Source organism: Osmerus eperlanus, chromosome 6 (assembly GCF_963692335.1).
Source record: "Osmerus eperlanus chromosome 6, fOsmEpe2.1, whole genome shotgun sequence".
Lineage (NCBI taxonomy): Eukaryota > Metazoa > Chordata > Actinopteri > Osmeriformes > Osmeridae > Osmerus > Osmerus eperlanus.
Window position 1 is genome coordinate 9447559 of NC_085023.1, and position 16261 is coordinate 9463819.

Consider the following 16261-nt stretch of genomic DNA (forward strand, 5'->3'; position numbering starts at 1 on the left):
AGTTTTGTGAGGCCCTTCATTATCTTTAAAATGTAGATGATTCTTTCCTTTTTCTTGACATTCAAGACAGTATGTTGCATTGTACATCTTAGGATAGGATAACCGGTTTACTTTATCTACACATTTACGGAGGAATAAGTGACACAGCTCGCCATCGGAATTACTTTACCGGAAAGAGAACAATCATTTATTATGCACCTGCTTATATACAATACAGCAATACGTAACGTCCAATCAGATCACTGTATGAGAGCATAAGACCCCCACTAAAATCAACACCCCCACTTGCTCTCATAATACACACACAAAAATAAATAAATAATAATAATCAAAAAATAAAACAATCTGTCACATTGACGTTTGTTTGGCAGCTTAGGCTACATTCCAAAAAGAAAATGTCTAAACTGCTTGAGCTTAAACTTTGTTGCAGGCTTAGTCATAACATCTGCTACCATCTCTGCTGTTGGGCAATATTCAATGGTTATATTGCCATCATTGAGTGCTGATCGAACAAAATGAAAACGAATATCAACATGTTTCCATCTCTGACGATTTACAGGATTTTTGGACAAAGCAATTGCTCCTTGGTTGTCTTCCAAGATTTTGACTGGCACATATTTACACTCACTATCCATTCCATTCAATAGTTGTATAAGGTATAGGCATTCTTGAGTAGTCGCAGCCAAAGCCATATATTCAGCTTCACATGTGGATAACGCAACTGTTGGCTGCTTCTTTGATTTCCATGACACAACAGGACCCTTTTTAGTTAGACCTACACAATACCCTGTAGTACTGCGTCTATCCCTCAGGTCTGCTGCCCAATCAGCATCACTATATGCCACAAGTTTAAGTGCCTCTTTACTTTTCTTATAGCATAACTCCTTGTTGATTGTGCATTTCAAGTATCTCATCACATGTTTGGCCGCCATCATGTGTTGTTGTTTTGGCTGTGATAGGTACTGTGAAAGCTTGCTGACTATCCAACTTAGGTCTGGTCTTGTACATGTCATTACATAAATCAAGCTGCCTATCACCTCTCGATATCTCCTAGAATCGCTAAGTTCCTCATCACCATCCAAGTTTAATTTTTGTTCACATGGGGTCGACCTTGATTTACACTCTGACATGCCAAACTTCTCCAGTATTTTTGATATGTATCGCTTTTGGTTCATTCTTACCTCTCCCTCACTCTGGTTAAAATCTATGCCTAGAAAGTGCTTAAGTTCTCCAAGATCTTTCATTTTGAACCTTGCTGTCAACATTTTCTTCACATCATTGAGTGAATCACTGTCCCTAGCTGCTATCAGTAGATCATCAACCCAGATGATCAGTATGATCCTATCATTCGCTGTTTCTTTGTAGTAGACACAATTGTCTGCTGGATTCTGAGTAAATCCATTTTCACTGAGGTGATCGTGTAACACCCTATTCCAATTCCGTCCAGACTGTTTCAAACCATATAGTGACTTGTTCAGTTTACCGACAAGTTTTTCACCTGTCTCTGACTTGACTTCAAATCCTTCTGGTTGCTCTATGTAAACCTCACAATCTATAGGAGCATTAAGATAAGCCGTCTTGACATCCATTTGATGGAGTTTAAGGTCATATTGGGCTGCCATTTGCATCAGAGTACGTATTGATGTCATATTCGCAGTTGGAGAAAAAGTCTCCTTGTAGTCTATTCCAGCTACTTGACTGTAGCCTTTAGCAACATATCTTGCTTTATACGTCTCAGACTCGTCAGCATTGTTTTTGACGGCAAACACCCACCTACCCCCCACTGTGAATCCATGGCTTCACCAAAAGTTCGTGGTACACTACTACACACCATCCTATAGCAATAGTCAAGATTGGCAAATAACTGATCCTCACTATCAACATCAGACACATAATCATTCCAGTATTTAGGAGGGATCCTATCCCTTCTGGGGTAGCGTGTACAACTATCTTCTGTCAGTATGGCACCTCTGTTGTCTGTCTCTTGTCTGAGAGTCATTTCTGGATCTACCAAGTTAGACTCTTGGTCCTCTTTTGGTGTCTGATCAGCTATCTGGTGTCTGGGCATGGGGGATGCAAATCTCTTCCCATGAGCATCATCTGTCATTTCTAGGTCAGTCTGAGTTTCATGTTCAACTACATTCTTCGTAATGAACTTCACAAGCCTGTGCTTCAGTACTTTCCTTGTATGTGGGTAGTAGACTAAGTGTGCTGGGCTATTCTTGTCAAACCCTACAAACACTCCCTTCTCGCATCTGGGATCCAACTTTTTCCTGTCCTGTTTGTATGCGTAACACGCCGTTCCAAACACTCTCATTTTCGAAAGGTCTGGTTTCTTTCCCGTCAGCATGTAGTATGGGGTTTGTTTGACCCGACTATTGTAGCACCTGTTGCGTATTACTGCAGCAGTCATCACGGCATATGTCCACAATTCTTTAGGCAAGTTACTCTCGATAAGCATACATCTACCCATCTCAAATAGAGTTCTCCAGTTTCTCTCAGCAGTTCCGTTTTGGTGAGGAGAGTAAGGTGCTGAGGTCTCATGTCGTATGCTATTCCTACTCAGCAAAGCTTGGAATTTTCCCCCTGTGTACTCTGTGCCATTGTCTGACCTAATACACTTTATCTTCCCATAAGGGGCAGTGTCAGCAATGAATTTCTCGGTTGCTTTGGCAGTATCACTTTTAACCTTTAAGAAATAGACAAACACTACGCTTGTGTAGTCATCAGTAAATGATAAAACATATCGAAAACCATCTTTTGCTTCTGGCTCGATAGGGCCAGCTAAATCAGTATGCACTAGATCAAGTGCTGCCTTTGCTCTTTCATCTGGTTCTCGGTTTCTGCTCTGAGCAAATTTCCCTTGTATGCAGACCTCGCAATTTAAGTTAGATCTATCGACTGGTCCCTTGATTTTCATTCCCTCTACAACATTTTGTAGTTTAGAGACATCATCATAGTTACAGTGACCTAGGATCTCGTGCCAGGTTTGGATATCATAACATGCATTACACTCATCATCATTCTCACCACTATAAGTGTTCAGATAGTACAGTCTGTTGTACTCTTTGATGTCAAACCTGGTCCCGTCTTTGTGGATGAGCTGGTCACGGCCCTGTTTGAAGTTCACTGAAGCTCCGTTGGTCGTCGCGGTTTTCACAGAGAAAATGTCCTGTGGATAGGATGGAATATACAACGCCCTTTTTAGCGTCGCTTTCACCCGTTGGCCCTCGCTGTTAATGAGAAAGATCTCTGCATCACCTCTTTTTGACGCGACACCGCACGTCCTCGTTCCATCGGCCAATTCCAAAACGTGCTTCTCTGGCTGGAAAGTGTTGTCAAAGTTCTTGAATTTTTCAATGTCAGTTATTATGTGTGATGTAGCGCCCGTATCGACCATCAGGCCTCTCTGTCTTGATCCGTTGATTTGTCGTTCACTTATCTTGAACGCATATCCATGTTCGTTTTCCTCTTCAGCATCAATCGCTTGCTTTGCATCATCTCCCATTCTCCGTCTGCACGTGGCATTTCTGTGTGTTGGACTTCTGCAAAAACTGCACCACTGCTTCGGTCGCTGGTGCTGCTCGTTCGGACATGCTCTAGCTATATGCCCCTTTTGATTGCAGTTGAAGCAAGTAATGCTCTCTCTTCCCCCAGCTCCCGAGGTTGAGGCAGTCACCTTCATCACACCGTCATCACTTGAGTTAGCATTTTGCTTCTCCGTGCTCTCAAAACTTCTCAGCTTGGTTTTAAACTCCGTAAACTCCATCTTCTCGTCACCCTGGGTTATGTGGATGGCAAATACCTTAAATGACTCCGGCAACCCCTTCAGAATCATTGCTATTAGAAGTCCATCACTAAGGTTTTCTTCGGCATTTCGAAGTGCTGTAATGGCAGTCTCTGCCCTAATTATGTAGTCTGTGACACTCTCATTAGCTGCCTTCTGTAGAGACGTTAGCTCGGTGTATAGGCTTATCACACGTGGTTTTCCTTTACCTGCGTAATGATCCCTCAGAATGGTCAGAGCTTTTCGGCCGTTATCAGTCGCTTCTCTCATGACCAGAGACAGACTTTTGTCGTCCAAAAACTGTATTAACTCGGCATAGGCTTCTTCGTTTTTAACTTCGTCATTAACATCGCCCTCGCCTGGTTCTTGCAATATGGTCTCCTTCAGCCCTTGAAGACGTAGGTAGCCCAAAAACTTCGTTTCCCATATCTCGTAGTTCTTTTCATCTCCGTCAAAGCATAACCTGCTCCATCGGTTTCCAACGTCCCGCCTGGGCCCATAACCTGTTGCATTGTACATCTTAGGATAGGATAACCGGTTTACTTTATCTACACATTTACGGAGGAATAAGTGACACAGCTCGCCATCGGAATTACTTTACCGGAAAGAGAACAATCATTTATTATGCACCTGCTTATATACAATACAGCAATACGTAACGTCCAATCAGATCACTGTATGAGAGCATAAGACCCCCACTAAAATCAACACAGTACACATTAGTGTTAGCACTAATGCTCTCTCGCTCTACGAATACTAATAAAAAATGATTTGTCTTCTCTTTAAAACCTTGTGTGGTTAAATTATAGTAAATTTCTTTAGAAGTAGTTCCCCCCCCCCCCCCCCCCCCCCAGCTTTGTTGGACACATCAGTACATAAATGTAAACTATACTTGGTAACTTCAGGTTCAACCCAGGGTTTTCTGTACTACGACGGAGGATCACTTGTTACCGGGGTAGATCGCCATGGTAACACATGCTGAACGGCTAACCTGGTCGGGAGCTATGGAACGCCGACAGGGTCAAATGTACTCGTAATTTAAACGCGTATTTTTGATTGGACACCCGTTTAGGAAGCGCCTGCAGCTGTTTCATAAGCGGCTGCAGCCGTAAATGTGCAGGCGAAAGTTACACATGAATGTACGCGTTAGTTAACGCTTGCAGGCGTTAAATTATGGAACGCCGACAGGGTCAAATGTACTCGTAATTTAAACGCGTATTTTTGATTGGACACCCGTTTAGGAAGCGCCTGCAGCTGTTTCATAAGCGGCTGCAGCCGTAAATGTGCAGGCGAAAGTTACACATGAATGTACGCGTTAGTTAACGCTTGCAGGCGTTAAATAAACGCCTGTATATTTACACGTGCAATTGCAGGCGTTAAATAAACGCCTTTATATTTACACGTGCAATTGCAGGCGTTAAATAAACGCCTTTATATTTACACGTGCAATTGCAGGCGTTAAATAAACGCCTGTATATTTACACGTGCAATTGCAGGCGTTAAATAAAAGCCACATGCAAATCACTGCGCACAATTTCCCTAGCTCCTCCTGCAGTTATCTGGGCTAGTGTGATTTGATTCTTCCCTGTATTTTCAAGTACCAGCTCCTCCCCACTGTAGAAGCGGAAGATTTCAAAACAAGTTTAGCCCAGCACACAGAAGTTTGAAGGAAGAGAAGATGGCAAGAAGGAACTTCATAAGACAGCGTAAGCAGACACTAAATGACTGCACTCAGCTTTTACTGTCGGATAACCCTGGACACGACGACCTTCAGTCCATGTTGACAAAGGTACAGTTTTTTCGAAATCATTATTTGTGACTTAATCGTAATCTTCACCGGCTAGCTAGGCTAACAGGGGTTTAACTTGGTCACTCGCTGTGCGGATAGCTTTTGTTTGTTTTTTAGCAATGGATTGCTACTGTGATACTTCTGCATTGCTAGCTAGCCAGTCACTGACTAGTCTAGACTGTTGGATAAAGACTAGCTATTTGCGTTTCGTTTTTATCCGTGAAAGCTGCCATGTTAAGGCTGGACAGTCCATATCCAACTATCTGTCCCCTAGTTATGTAGCTAGCTAAACGAGTTAGCCTCAACCCCCAACCATCTGCTATCCTCAGTAGTCAGTACAGTAGGCTCCAGTGCTGCACATTCTTGACATTCATTTTTTGTTGTTACCTAAAGTCGATTAGTCTAGCTAGCTGGTATTTTGAGGCAAAACCACTGCTGAAGGCAAGCAAGCTCAACCTTCAACCTAGGCGACTATTTGTTCACGTTCTTATGAGATATGGTCGATAAATTATTACTGGTTTAGATACAACAACAAAAAATACTAGCCTTGTCTACTTTAACACCATTGAATTCTTTCAGGCTGGAAACAATGCAGCGAAGCCTAGAGTGGGCAAAGGGGTACGCTCTTAAATGTTGCTTCAGCAGACGGCCTGATAGCTGAAGTGTCCGAGCTCATGCAGGAGAGTCGCACCCATGGTCGGCATGCACAACCAGGTGGGAACCATTTCAGTGGGGGTGGGTGCTCACAGCTCAGATAGTCCTTTGAGTTGTTTCACACATCGTTCACTTGCTGCCCATTGCATTTTCCCTTGTGCAGTATTTTTTACTGCCCTAATTCATTTGTTGTTAAATTGCAGTGGTATTTAACTGTGCATGCCTAGAGCTTGTGCAAGTTACAGTCTCTTAAATGTTGTAAGCACAGCATTGTATTATTGTTGCAGCCAGTTCCGGTTACCAGGCTCCATTGACTTGGAGTGGAGCTAGAGGTGCTCCTCATTATCACATCACCAGAGAGCAACTGAGGGGGCTGATGATAGATGGCAGATATTCTTCACGTGTTCCATTCTACACTCAAACCACATCTAAGGTCAGTTGTGCTTGGGGTTGAATGCTATGAAATGCAAAGCTTTTAAATGCATGGTTTCCACAATTTTGGCATGAATGGATTGTCAATAATTAAGTATTCTAGTGATACATTGTCTCATCTGGGCATTGTCAATCTTTCTGTCTTGTCAGGCACTTTTGCATTAACCTGAAGGCAGCTGCCTTCCCATCAATGTTGCAGAGGCTGCACAGAAGGTACAGTGTTGCTGCTCTGAATTCTTTATAACACATCGATGGAAACTACAGACTGAAGGTAGATGCTCGCTCACTCACTCACTCACTCACTTTCTTGGTATATCTTGGTTATTTAAACTGTAGGTTGTAACATCTCAAATGCTATCAGGTAGCTCACTTGTTTATCAATTAGAGCAAGAACTGACATGGATATGTGGATAAGAATAGTTTTATGATGTTGCTGCTACTTTGGTTATTGATACAGTAGTAGCACCTTGAAATATACATGCTTATATTGACAGTCCAATGTTATGTTTTTTGTGATTTCAGGTGGAGGATAGACATTATGTGTATCTGCCTTGAATCAACAGAGACATGGCAGACTTCTGCAACCAGTGGAACCACCATGGTTTAAGGACTGAGAGGCACCAGTCCCCTCTGCAGATTTTCATTAGGACTTGCCTTGCACAACAAATGCTACCAAACACTTCACGGTTCAGGACGGGGCCGTTCAGTACGGATTTTTGCAAAAGATCATTCAAAAAAACATCACATTTAAAAGCAAACCTTAATACAGTGAACACCATACTGTCATTGAAAGTAGTTACTGATTGAATACATCTAGTAGAGATGCTAGATACTGAGAACTTATGTCCTGCTGAGTTGTGAGTGATGAGGTTAAAATGATGTGATAATCACAGTTCGTTTAATCCTCACATGTATAAAAACTCACTGCTCAAAAGCATCCCTGAGCCTGCTTTTCAAGTAGACTTTTGTGGTCCACCAAGGCATCCCTCTCCTCCAAGGTCCACTTATCGGACTGAACCCAACACGGAGAGTTCCTCAGAGGCCTCCAGCACCGCTTCCTGGGCCTCGTCCACAGTTTGTGCTAATTGTATGTAATTGAAATGAATGAATGAGCAACGGTACACTGTAAATCAATAACCTTGGAAAGATGTATCAATAATGAAACTTGGCTTCTCTTTTTATGCCGGAACTCTCCCCTGCTGGCAGCAATAAAAGAGAGCAGTGGAGAGTAGGACCATCTGTTTTTGGAGATATATTTGTAATTTACACCTTCTGATAACATTCTCTTGTGAAATTTTTTGTTTGTAATAAAGGATGATAAATTTGTATTTTATGTTGTCTTTTTCTTGTAGGTTTTTGGCAGATGCTTGCATTCAAAGTAATGAGATTTGAGTATAAAACCTCTTGATCTAGTCTGATACTTTTAACACCAAGTTATTACTCTATTGATTCAATCCCACAAATAGTTTGGATGTTTTCTGAAATGCCGTGAAATTTTGTTAAAAAAAAACAAATCAGCAGAAAAATGCAGTCAGAGGCAGATGTATGACACTTAATTTTATGTATATATATATACTGTGTGATAGAAATGCATGGTCTAAGCCTATATTATGTAATGTTTCTGTGGTTATCAAGAATTATCAATAGTATGTGCCTGCAGTACCGGAGGCTGCAGTTTCAGGACCGCAGTTCTAGGACCCTAGTTTTACCTGACAGCGAATTGGATGACGAAAGGCAGTTTCACTCTATTAAGCGAATTGGATGACGAAAGGCAGTGTCACTAGATCTCAACAAAGCAGTGTCACTAGATCGCAACAAGATATTTGAAGGGTTTGAGAGGCAAGAAACAAGGAAAACTCTGGGAAATGTGATTATTCAGATATGGATATATTTAAAATATATATACAATAATAAACAATAACAATCGCAGTATCACATCCATCCACCCCTCCACCAAATACACCTGCATCGCTCCATCCAACTCTTCATCATTCCCTCCACCCCATCAACCACTCTTGAGAGCAACATTTTGAAGCTGAAGTTTCAGCACCGCATTTCTAGGATTTCTAGATTTTCGCGACCACCAAAAGACCAAAAAGAGTGCGACCAAAGCAGTATTCCCCACAAATAGTACTTTCAACTTTGTTGTTAACAGTTGTATGTAACTGCAATTAGCTCATTGTTAGGTAAAGACAATCATATATCTCAGGGACTGCTTTTGATAACACAGACTGGTCAATGTTTTTTGACAACACACTTGATGAGGCAGTGGAGGCTTTGTCAGCATATGTGATGATGTTTGACCTGTAGCTCTTACATCAATGGTGATGAAGAGTTTTGAATGTCTGATACTTCTGCAACTACAAGAGACAGTCCAGAACCTGGCAGATCAACTCCAGTTTGCTTCCATGAAGAGTAGAAGTCTAGACGATGCTGCCCTTACATTGCTGCATCATGTACATTCCCATCTGGAAAAACTAAAAGGCTAGGCTTGTGTTTGTGGAATATCTCTAGTGCCTTTAACAGAATGTAACCACATCTGTTGGGAATACTATACTAAACGTGTAAATCCTTGATTCATACTGCAGATAATTTAATTCCTAACACACACACAGGGTTCTGTCTTCTCCCCGGTCAAAATACTGCAATATACGTATTCTGATTCATTTCATTATTTTATTCTATGCTCTATTATACATAAATATCAAAGTTACCTGAGGAAATATAAGTTCAACTCTAATCTGTTATACTTTATTTGTGTGATGTGGGATGGATGGGGCTGCAGAGGATCCACCGCTATCCTTCTCTTCTGCTGCTGGTGGTGAACATCTATGGTGGATGGATGGGCTGCATGAGGAGGCTTCCTTTGGTGTGGATGGACATGCTAGAATGAAGTGTTTTGTATTGGACATGACTCAAAAAATTGAACACGTCGATGGATCAGATCATCTTTCATATACCTGTAAATACTGCACATACCTGTGTGCATACTACATTTTGTATGTGTCTGACACCACAAAGTTCTGTAAAAGTGAAGTTATATTCTATTCTATTTGCTATGGCTTTTGCAGTCCCTCAACCACAAATGTATAATGTTAGAGAGGCAAGACACAAGGACGACTCAGGGCAGATTCAAGATATACATTGTTTATTTTTAACAATTAGTAAACAAACAATGACAATCACCCCTCCATATCACTCCATCAACCTATGTTGTTATGAAACAAGCTACATTCACTTCTTCTTCTTCTCGTTATAATTTAATGTCGAGCCGTAACCTACATTCACTACTGCAGGAAAATATTGATTATCTGTTCCGGTCCATGGTTATCCAATTCAATAGGTGGCAATCACCTGTTCTAAGCCTGGATGGACTGTGTGGCCTCAGCATTTAGTAATGCTGCACTTGTTGCTGGAAGCGTGGAGAAACACAAGGCAGCTGTAACCATCAATGCCACCATGGATGACTATCCTCCACCTGAAATCACAAAAAACATAACATTGGACTTTGTCACTATAAGCATGTATATTTCAAGGTGCTACTACTGTATCAATAACCAAAGTAGCAGCAACATCATAAAACTATTCTTATCCACATATCCATGTCAGTTCTTGCTCTAATTGATAAACAAGTGAGCTACCTGATAGCATTTGAGATGTTACAACCTACAGTTTAAATAACCAAGATATACCAAGAAAGTGAGTGAGTGAGCGAGCATCTACCTTCAGTCTGTAGTTTCCATCGATGTGTTATAAAGAATTCAGAGCAGCAACACTGTACCTTCTGTGCAGCCTCTGCAACATTGATGGGAAGGCAGCTGCCTTCAGGTTAATGCAAAAGTGCCTGACAAGACAGAAAGATTGACAATGCCCAGATGAGACAATGTATCACTAGAGTACTTGATTATTGACAATCCATTCATGCCAAAATTGTGGAAACCATGCATTTAAAAGCTTTGCATTTCATAGCATTCAACTCCAAGCACAACTGACCTTAGATGTGGTTTGAGTGTAGAATGGAACACGTGAAGAATATCTGCCATCTATCATCAGCCCCCTCAGTTGCTCTCCGGTGATGTGATAATGAGGAGCACCTCTAGCTCCACTCCAAGTCAATGGAGCCTGGTAACCGGAACTGGCTGCAACAATAATACAGTGCTGTGCTTACAACATTTAAGAGACTGTAACTTGCACAAGCTCTAGGCATGCACAGTTAAATACCACTGCAATTTAACAACAAATGAATTAGGGCAGTAAAAAATACTGCACAAGGGAAAATGCAATGGGCAGCAAGTGAACGATGTGTGAAACAACTCAAAGGACTATCTGAGCTGTGAGCACCCACCCCCACTGAAATGGTTCCCACCTGGTTGTGCATGCCGACCATGGGTGCGACTCTCCTGCATGAGCTCAGACACTTCAGCTATCAGGCCGTCTGCTGAAGCAACATTTAAGAGCGTACCCCTTTGCCCACTCTAGGCTTCGCTGCATTGTTTCCAGCCTGAAAGAATTCAATGGTGTTAAAGTATACAAGGCTAGTATTTTTTGTTGTTGTATCTAAACCAGTAATAATTTATCGACCATATCTCATAAGAACGTGAACAAATAGTCGCCTAGGTTGAAAGTTGAGCTTGCTTGCCTTCAGCAGTGGTTTTGCCTCAAAATACCAGCTAGCTAGACTAATCGACTTTAGGTAACAACAAAAAATGAATGTCAAGAATGTGCAGCACTGGAGCCTACTGTACTGACTACTGAGGATAGCAGATGGTTGGGGGTTGAGGCTAACTCGTTTAGCTAGCTACATAACTAGGGGACAGATAGTTGGATATGGACTGTCCAGCCTTAACATGGCAGCTTTCACGGATAAAAACGAAACGCAAATAGCTAGTCTTTATCCAACAGTCTAGACAAGTCAGTGACTGGCTAGCTAGCAATGCAGAAGTATCACAGTAGCAATCCATTGCTAAAAAACAAACAAAAGCTATCCGCACAGCGAGTGACCAAGTTAAACCCCTGTTAGCCTAGCTAGCCGGTGAAGATTACGATTAAGTCACAAATAATGATTTCGAAAAAACTGTACCTTTGTCAACATGGACTGAAGGTCGTCGTGTCCAGGGTTATCCAACAGTAAAAGCTGAGTGCAGTCATTTAGTGTCTGCTTACACTGTCTTATGAAGTTCCTTCTTGCCATCTTCTCTTCCTTCAAACTTCTGTGTGCTGGGCTAAACTTGTTTTGAAATCTTCCGCTTCTACAGTGGGGAGGAGCTGGTACTTGAAAATACAGGGAAGAATCAAATCACACTAGCCCAGATAACTGCAGGAGGAGCTAGGGAAATTGTGCGCAGTGATTTGCATGTGGCGTTTATTTAACGCCTGCAATTGCACGTGTAAATATACAGGCGTTTATTTAACGCCTGCAATTGCACGTGTAAATATAAAGGCGTTTATTTAACGCCTGCAATTGCACGTGTAAATATAAAGGTGTTTATTTAACGCCTGCAATTGCACGTGTAAATATACAGGCGTTTATTTAACGCCTGCAATTGCACGTGTAAATATACAGGCGTTTATTTAACGCCTGCAAGCATTAACTAACGCGTACATTCATGTGTAACTTTCGCCTGCACATTTACGGCTGCAGCCTCATGAAACAGCTGCAGGCGCTTCCTAAACGGGTGTCCAATCAAAAATACGCGTTTAAATTACGAGTACATTTGACCCTGTCGGCGTTCCATAATTTAACGCCTGCAATTGCACGTGTAAATATACAGGCGTTTATTTAACGCCTGCGTTAGATTCATGTGTAACTTTCGCCTGCACATTTACGGCTGCAGCCGCTTATGAAACAGCTGCAGGCGCTTCCTAAACGGGTGTCCAATCAAAAATACAGTACATTTGACCCTGTCGGCGTTCCATAGAGAAGATCCGTGTTGGTAAGTGCAAGCCTTTAATTTTGTATTTTAATGACTTCACTCACAGGTCACAGCTGCGCCAACATGTTCAATTGTTTCAAATATTCTCAAAAACAGATGCAAATACTTTGATTTTCAATGAATAGTTTGTTTCGTTATCGTCTCGTTGGTGATTTATGTGAAACGGCGATAATGCGCAGTTTATTGGACAAACTTGTTTAAGCTCACATAGCGTACTTTTGGTGGACTTTAGTGGACAAACTTTGTTGACTCATCTCTTATAATCGCCTTTTATTTTTGAGTTTTGACAGTATCCGTGATCTTAGTTTTCTACTCTTAATTGTGAATGCGAGCTTTTTGATTTTCAATGCTACGGAAATTAAGTGTTGCTCGACTAGCCTATATTAAGGTGATGTAATGTGTAAGTGTGATTCTGTATGGATTCTCCAGCCGTGGTGTCAAATTGATGCCATTGTGAGTTGTATTAGTTTAGGTAGGACTAAGTATGACGTCACTGAAGGCCTAGGCATGAAATGCACGGCCCGCCACTGCACGAAATTAACGCCTGGTTTGGCTCAATCAGCGTCTGGTTTTCCAAAATTAAAGTCTGCTGGCTTGAATCTCCGATGGGAAATTATGACAATAATTGTAACAACTAATACGTAAGTAAAGTAGGTCTAAGGATGCTCGTGCGAGCTACTATTAAATACAATGTTGGTTAGCTAGTTAGCTATTAGTATGAAGTTGGTGGTCACAATTGCAATACTGTAGGATATAAAAAGGGGTGCAGACAAATAAATACAGTAATATCAGGCTGGCTGGCTGTCTGGCTTGGAGCTTTGTGAACTTCCCTTGCGCTGCGTTTGCGTTGCCTCAGTATTGTGCGCAATTTGGTTTCACTGCCAACATCCCTTAATGTAAGAGGCAATGCGCAAACTCAGTTGGTGGCAATATACAACTGTTGTTAGGCTACTATTCAAGTCAAGTGTATTTTATTGTCATTTTCAATTACATATGGTTGTACATACTAAAAACGAAACAGAGTTTCAAGTTCGAGATGCACAGACCAACACAGGGTCAGACTGGGCACTGAAATTCTTAGGACAAGATAACGCAAAGCAACCTGGCATAACATGACATATAAGTAGGCTACTCAGAAGGCAATAATATGACATATAAGTACTCAGAACAAGTTTACACCTATGACAAGCAAACATATAATGTAATAAACCTCCTAAATAAATACAAAATAAACAATAGAGTATACTAAACCTTTAGGACCACAGGACGAAACCTATTTCCCCAGGACCATGATGCCATATAAAACAACAAATAACAGTAATTGGTGCCAGTGCAAACGTATGTAGCCTACAGTGACAGGACAGTCTGTACAGTGATTGGAGGTAGCAGTTATGAAGTGATAGGTTCTCGTGCCAATATATTGTGATGCCAATTTGTTGAGCGGTCATCTTCCTTGTATAGACCTAGAAAAGTGAAATACACAGTCAAGGTGACAGAAATAAAGGTTCATCGGTTGTCCTTCACATTCACACACTGTTGTCTTTATACTTAACAGATCATATACTGGACTGGGGGTCAGATGGCTGAGCGGTTAGGGAGTCGGGCTATTAATCAGGTTGTTGGTTCGATTCCCGGCCATGCAAAATGACGTTGTGTCCTTGGGCAAGGCACTTCACCCTACTTGCCTTGGGGAGAATGTCCCTGTACTTACTGTAAGTTGCTCTGGATAAGAGCGTCTGCTAAATGACTAAATGTAAATGTAAACATACAATGTCCCAAAGGCCCAACTCCTTCTCAGGTCACCTTCTGGCAGCAACCTTGCAGCTGGGTTTCACTGTGCAACCAGGCCTACCAAGCTGCTGCTGGGCCAAGGGCTGATTGTAATGGCACACTGGGACTTGCAGATTACCTGAAATAAATATTTGTCTTTCTGCTGTGTAAGATGGAGGCCTACTGATTTTAACTTGAGTTTATAACACTGCCATGGTCAGCAAACACTTGCCATGTCTACTTCAGAAAGGATACTGTTCACAGCTGTATGAGTCAATAGGACATTACCATTACCTGAATGACTTGTAGTGATCGGGAGGTTATGCCTGTTCTGATGATGGCATAAACCATGTTAGATTGTTGGCTCTATGTGCATTGTTTGGGTCTCCTCTCCATTGTCTTCTGTTTTGTCTTTGGTTCTGTTGCAGGATGGCAGGCAGGTAGAGGAGCTGTGATTGCTGCAGGGGCACACCTGTGATCTGTGCCTTGGTCCTTAATAAGCTGTGCCCTAAAAAACTGTGTCTCTCCATTACTAGCAGGAACATCATCACTGTTTGCTTTTTAGTGTGTAATGATTCTCTTCACTCTACACTTGCACTGATCCCACACCCATTCCATACACTTCTAATTTACCAACCATTTCTTTGTAAGCACTTTTTATTAAATAAATACATTGTTATCCTTATTACCGTGGCTTGTCACTTCCTGAAGTTCTTATCTAATCTTCCTATGAATCAAGTTATGACAGCATTAAACACACCTCATGTCGGGCTTATACAGATGTGTGTATTGGCACTGTATTGGATATTCAATTCTTCTGCCTCTTTCCATCTCCCTGGTCCTCCCCCAGCACCAGCAGCTCCCTGTCCCCCTGGTCCTCCCCCAGCACCAAGGGTGTGCCCAGAGGCCAACACCTGTGACATAACCCTGAGACTGCCCATACACACAACCCATGTACAGTTCAAACAGTACATGGAGTCTAGGATAATACAGTCACCCACCTTTGGGCAGGCATAATGTCACAGCCACAAACATGACCCCGTTTTTGGTTTTGCCCTGCCCTACTGTGTCCGTGTCTGCCATTGTCTTCACCTGTGTCTCATTCAGTGGTTTCAGTTCTTGTTTGTATTATCATGTCCACCTGTGTCTTGTTTGGTTCTGTGTATTTTAGGTTCCTGTTTTGTGTCCAGTCTTGTCCTTACCCTTGTTAACGTGAGTACCCTGCCCAGTGCCGGTCCTTCCTATAGGCGACATAGGCAGCCGCCTAGGGCAGCATGAAGAGGGGGTGCTGTTGATAAATCTTGCCTAGGGCGCCATATGTACTAGGACCGCTACTGACCCTGTCTGTTTCCCAATTAAAAGAATAAACCCTTTGTTTGAGGCAATGTCTGGCTACTCTCCTGCGTTTGGGTCCTACGCCACCACACACTGTAACACATAAGGCATATTTGAATTCATTAAATACATCAAATTAAATTGTATAACCTTACTTTTAGAGTGTTTGATTTTAAAAGGGTTTCTAAGTAGCATTGGCTTCTGAGTGTAGGTGGCAACCTACAGATATTACCGATGGACTTACAAAAATGTCTATTATAATTCTTTAAACTTCTCTGTAATCAATGCATCTGCAGTCGTATCCCGGAATGTAAGCTCAGTTCAAATCTAGTATTTTTCACCCGTTACCAAGACACTGTAGCCTAATGATGGTACATTGCGTTAGTTTAGAGTATGTTATTAGGCTGAATGTAGGGGAAAGTGTATTACATGAGAAGGAAATGTATCAAAAGATTTTGGTGTGATTTCCCAGATAATGAAAATTGTGTTACCCATATAGATGGTGTCACTAAAGGGTCAACGACCTGAGCGTCAGGTCACCTCATAAAAGTAGAGGGCGCA